The sequence below is a fragment of the Otolemur garnettii genome, unplaced genomic scaffold, assembly GCF_000181295.1.
Source record: "Otolemur garnettii isolate 467f Iridium unplaced genomic scaffold, OtoGar3 scaffold00066, whole genome shotgun sequence".
In the NCBI taxonomy this organism is placed as follows: domain Eukaryota; kingdom Metazoa; phylum Chordata; class Mammalia; order Primates; family Galagidae; genus Otolemur; species Otolemur garnettii.
In genome coordinates, this window is record NW_003852461.1 from 10,511,898 (window position 1) to 10,517,979 (window position 6,082).

Here is a 6,082-nt window from a genome sequence, read left to right on the forward strand (position 1 = left end):
TTTTTTTTGGTTGCAGTGGTCATTATTGTTTGGTGGGTTCGGGCTGGATTGGAACCCACCACCTTAGATGTATGTGGCTGGTGCCTTAGCTGTTTGAGCCATAGGCGCCGAGCCTCTTCTCTTTTCTTTTCTTTTTTTTGTTTTGTTTTTGAGACACAGTCTCATTTTGTTGCCCTGAGTAGAGTGCTGTGGTGTCATCATAGCTCACAGCAACTTCAAACCATTGGGCTGAACTGATTTCTCCTGCCTCAGCCTCCCGAGTAGCTGGAACAACAGGAGCCTGCCACAAGGCCCAGCTAGTTTTTCTACTTTTAGTAGAGATGAGGTCTTACTCTTGTGTGGGCTGGTCTCAAATTCCGGAACTCAAGGCATCTGCCTATCTCTTCTGCCCACTGTCCCCTAACTTTTCTTCAGATGTTCAACTCTTGATTTCCCAGTGAGGTGGGAGCAAGCATTCAACCAGCAAGATGGAAAGACTTAAACACCTGCATGAAGTTGAAAGAAAAAGAGGAAATTTAACACAGAAGGAGAGTTGAATTCCTGTGGGGGGAAGGCCATAGTGATGAGACACTCGGCCTTGGCAGTGGTTCACACTGTGCCTCTGGGACTCAGAGGGTGACGAGGGCAGATGTTGAATTAGCCTCCGTTTCCTGATGTGTGGTGGGCGTGACAGTGCTACCTAACCTGACGTTGTAAGGACTGCGTGACAGTGTGTGTGGAATCTGGTGGGTGGTAAGAGTAAAATACAAAGTAAACTATACTTTTTATTTCTTATTTGTAAAATTATGGTTAAAGGTTTGGCCCTGGAGTGGGCAGAGTGAGGTGGAGTTTGTGGAAGGGGATGCTGGGCGGGTAAGGAGGACAGAAGTGCTCGGTGCAGCGTGGAGAGTGCTGAGGAATTAGCACTGCTTTTCAGGGCCGGCCAGAGGAGACTTGTGCGTTTTTCCTTACTGTTTTTAGAGAAAATTTAGGGGATATTGTTTTTTTTTTCCCCTTAGGGAAGACTTAGACTTTCAATTTAAAGAGGAAAATGTTATCAGCTTCTATTAAAGAAACAATTTATTGGACAGTTTTTGGAGGAGGGGGAAGCAGTGAAGGAATGATACTGGGCCCGATTGATGTGTGCTGTTTATAAGTTAGCTGATGAATTAGTGAGAGCATGTCACGAGACAAAGATTGTCCTCGTTGAAATGTATAGGTAGAGCCTTGCAGGCCACTGTGGGTGAGCAAAAGCTTCCCTTAGCCTCGAGTCTGGACTCTTAGCACAGAAACATCCCTCCCGAGGTGAACGGTTCTTCCAGTCAGGGGGCTTTCCTCCAAGGACCTCCCTGGCATCTGGTTTGATTTCATGCCACCTTTACATCTGCTTTCTTACTCCGCTTTAGCACTCAGCTGGACTGTGGGCAGATGGTGTGGCCTCCGTGACTCCAGAAAGGCCGTGCTGCGCTTCCCTGCCAGCACGGAGTCAGTGGGGTCTGCAGGACCAGGGGGATGAAGGGCTCTGGTAGGACCAGTGTGGAGTGCTGGCCAAGGGCACATTCCCTAACATGCCTTGGCTCTCTCACACTTCCTGATATTCCTTTATTTCTCCTTTGCTCTGAAAACACCATTCGCATTCCTTAGTAGTGAGGAACTGATTGGAAATAAACCTAATTGTTTTATGCTTAACAGGTTCAAGCCCTGCAGCTTGTAGCAGCCTCTGGATGTTTTCTCTGTCTTCTAATCTGTTCCCCACATCGTAGGTGAAATTTTTTTTTTTTTTTTTGAAAACAGAAATCTGATCATGAGCCTCTCCTGCTTAAAACTCTCATGGCTTCCATTTGCTTACAAGTTGGGGACTGGAATCCTAACCGTGGCTTGGCTGTGGACACTGTGGGCCTGGCCTGGCTGACCGGTTCCTTAGCGCCAGCCTTTCTCATCCTTCACCCTCATCTCTGCCTCACCCTCCTCCCTGGCTCCCTTGCTTGGGGCGTCCATTCTACCTTCCTGCACACTGTTAGAGCTCTGTCACAATTTGTTATTGCATTACAATTTCCTACTAATTGTTGGATGCAGTTTTTCTATATAAACACATGCATAGTCCCAGGCTTATTTCCTGCCAGTCTCCCCCGTGACTGTGAACTCCATGAGGTGCGGCCTGTGGCCTGCCCGGTGTCTGTTGCATGGAGCCTGTTTCGTCGTAGGTCCTGAGGAGCCGTTTGTTGAATAACATCATTAATTAGTTAGCTGCTTCCTCTCTAAACAGTTTGACAACCTAAAATATTACAACTTACATTGAAAGGAAAATTTAACTTAAAAGAAAGTAAGCAGAGGAAGGAGAAATAGAAGCCGAGCAACTTGGAATGAGTCAGGTGGACAGTTGAGCTGGAGCACAGACTTTGAGCAAACCTTTATCTTTTTGTTTCTATTTCTTTACTGTATATTTTCTTTCTTTATTTACTCTTTTTTTTTTGAGACAGAACCTCTAGCTATTGTCCTGGGTAGAGTACTGTGGCGTCACAGCTCACAGCAACCCCAAACTCCTGGGCTTAAGTGATCTCTTGCCTCAGTCTCCCAAGTAGCTGGGACGACAGGTGCCTGTCACAACACTCGACTGTTTTTTGGTTGTAGTTGTCATTGTTTGGCAAGCCCGGGCTGGATTTGAACCCACCTGCTCTAGTGTATGTGGCTGGTGCCTTAGCTGCTTGAGCTACAGGTGCCACCTATTTATTTATTTTTATTACATCCTGATAATAAGGAAGGAGGAAAAAATAAAAGGACCCCCAGCCAGATTTCTTAATTCCTATTATTGTTACCTGGGGAAAGGGCATTCAACGGAGTTAGGACTATTTCCTGGAACTACGTTTGACCTGAAATTAGGAAATAAATTAATAAAGAAAAAAACCAAACACCCTCTTGCTCCCCTTATGGATGATAAGTCTTCTGTCGTGGTTGGCCAGAGGGACAGGGTTTGTGAGAGGGGGTGAGTGGAGGCGAGGTGGAAATGAAAGGCTGTGTGTAACTTAGAGCTTTAGGAACTCTAGGGAGAGGCGTGTGCTCTAAGATGAGGCCCAGCCGCAGGCGTGGGAGCCACCTTCCTTTCTGGTAATTTCTTACATGTATTCTGGGGGACCTCGTGTGACAAAAGGGTTCTCTACTCAGGTTTACAAAACTCTGCCCTTCTGTCCTGGCCTGCCCTTGAAGACTTCAACACAGAGAGACCTGGAGAAGAGGTCTTCTTGAACTGTTTAACCCCCCATTTTTAAAACTTCTTCGAATATAGAAAACTTTATCATAGAGCTTCCCTCAGAGCAGACCTGGGTTAATGCTAATTTAGGAGTTGAGGAGAGAAAAACAACCCAGCATGATATCAAGACAGAGAAATTAAATTATCTGCTTTGTTGAGAAGAGAAGTAGAATGGAATTTTGATTTTTCAAAATAGTGGACTGGGGGGGGGGTTGGGGGGGGTGCCCAGCAGGTAAGGGTTAGGTCTTCTCTTCATGAAACTTGTATGGATCACACTCATCTAAGGGAGGTTTTGGTGTCAGGTGGACAGGTTGCAGGGTGCGAATTCAGAGTCTGCCATGTCTTAGCCGGCTGATGTAGGAAATCATCTACCATCTCTGTGCCCACGTCCTCATCAGTGAAATGTGGGTCATAATAGGATGCTGTAAGGGCTCTTCTTTTTTTCTTCTTTTTTTTGAGACAGAGTCTCACTATGTCATCTTCAGTGGAGTGCTGTGGTGTCACAGCTCACAGCAACCTCTAACTCTTGGGCTTAAGCCATTCTCTTGCCTCAGCCTCCTGAGTAGCTGGGACCACAGGCACCCTCCACAATGCCCGGCTATGTTTTTTGTTGCAGTTGTCATTGTTATTTAGCAGGCCCCGGGCCAGGCTTGAACCCGCCAGCCCTGGTGTACATGCCTGGCACCCTAACCACTGAGCTGCGGGCCCTGCCCTATAAAAGCTCTTGTAAGAGTTAAATGTGGCGATACTTGTGTAATGCTGAGAACAGTGCCTGGTTCAAAGTAAGAGCTTAATAAATGTTGGATACTGTTATTAGTATTGCAGATTAAACAATGCCAAGAAATTAATAAGCATGGAAAAATTGGAGCCCTTTACTCAGAACAAAATCTAGAAACGTCTAGCAGCCAAATTATTTTTCTCATGGGGCCTTTCCAGCTTGAGGCAAGTGATATGTTTAAAGTTGATGGGGTAATAGTTTCCCAGCTGGAGAAAAACCCAAGGCTGCACAAGAATAGAGAGGCCCACCCCGTGTGTCCTGCCGTGATGTGGAGTCATGTTCTCATGAGGATGTCCAAGTCAGTGATGGTCAGACCCCAAGTCTTCCTTTATAATCTTCTAAATTGTTTCTTTTGCCCACAAAAGAATCTGAATCTAATAACTTAATTTGAGCTGTGATTGAGGTATTGGCTTTCTTGCTGATTGTGCCAGGTTCTTTTTTGGTTTCTAGGCAGTTAGATCAGGAGATTTGATTTTCTAGTTACTCCATAGGCCGAGTTACATATCCATCCACACACCCATCCATTCATTAAATTTTATTGGTCACCTACTAGTAGCCAAGTACTACCATCCACTCACAATATACAAAGTGTCTTCACAAAGCCCCAGAATGCGGTTTGAATATAGTACTGGGAATTCTTCAGACCTCTGAAAGTTACTTATGAAAATGAAGGAGACTGGTCTATCTTAATTTTCTTATTTTCCTCATTTACAAGTTCTGTTCTGTATACCTTGGGAATCTATAAGAGTAAAGTTGGGGACTAGATTAAATTTAAGACCTTAAATATCCTTTCCATAGATAGAGATGCAAGGGAGTGCTAATTACTAAATAATTAATAATAGTTACTAATGGTGCTGGCCCCTGTTTGACCTTTACTTAAGCACAGCTGGCTCTAGGGTGTGATAATCAGTGACTTTCTTTAGGTTTTTTTTTTGGTCTTTTTGTTTAGGCAGCTGTCTGTGAAGAGTTTTCCATGGGGAAGCAATCTTCATAACACAGATTTCTTACAGATAAAACTTTGGCAGACCCATTTTCAGTGCTGGCATTCAGATCTCCTAAAATTAGTATCACCTAATAGATATTTAGGATCCATAAATCTGAGAAAACAGTCAAATTGTTTCCAGGCTGTTAAGGCCCTGCACATGTGGGTGTGAAGTGAGGGCTGTGAACACCGAGACCAATCAGGCCAGCCTTTCAGGAGACTCTGCTCAGAATCAGGTGGAGAAAATTCTTACCTAATGGTCAATTATTCTCTAGTATTAATCACAATTAGTGCCAATGGCTACCTTTGGCCACTACCAAAATAATTGGGATTGTTTTGTATATAGATATTTAAAAAATTATTATTATTATATTATTTTCAGTTTTTGGCCAGAGCCAGGTTTGAACCCACCACTTCTGGTATATGGGGCCAGTGAAACAAAATTACTGTTCTTTAAGAAACGAGATTTCATTCTGTTGCCCAGGCTGGAGTGAGGTGGAGCAGTCACAGCTCACTGCAACCTCCACCTCCTGGCTATAGGAGATCCTTCTTTCTCAGCTTCCCAAGTGGCTAGAACTACACTCACGCACCACCATGTCTGGCTAATTTTCAAATTATTTTTTATACAAACGATATCTGCAGGCTGGTTTTGATCCTCCTACCTCAGCCTCCCAAAGTGCTGGGATTACAGGCATGGACTGGTGCACCTGGCCTTGTATACAGGGATCTTATACACGTGTGCACGTGGGAAAATTCATTTTCTAAATGCAAGCTCTTTGGTAACGAAGTCATTCATTCAACCAACATTGATTGATTTAGTTTTATGCCAGGCACTTTGCTGGGTTTAGTCATACAAAGGTGAATGAGGCATGGTTTCTGCCCTTAAGGAAATCTAAAATATGGTGTAAGGTTTCAACTTGAGTGTCAGCGCCAGTTATTTAATTGCATTTCAGGGAGTGGCTGCCTGGACGGTTGGGAAGGATTCTGAAGCTTCATCTGGATGTAGTGATTGATTATTAGTCCAATCTTCCAGGAAGCTGGGAGAGGGGACGATGGCAGGTACAGCTGGGAGAGGGGACGATGGCGGGTACAGCTG

At 44.5% G+C, this 6,082-nt stretch overlaps 1 protein-coding gene across 1 annotated transcript in view; it reads left to right on the forward strand.

Moving 5' to 3' along the window:
• ROR1 (receptor tyrosine kinase like orphan receptor 1) overlaps nucleotides 1–6,082 on the forward strand; it is a 432,169-nt gene that overhangs the window by 103,150 nt on the left and 322,937 nt on the right. The gene's annotated exons all lie outside the window — the stretch shown is intronic.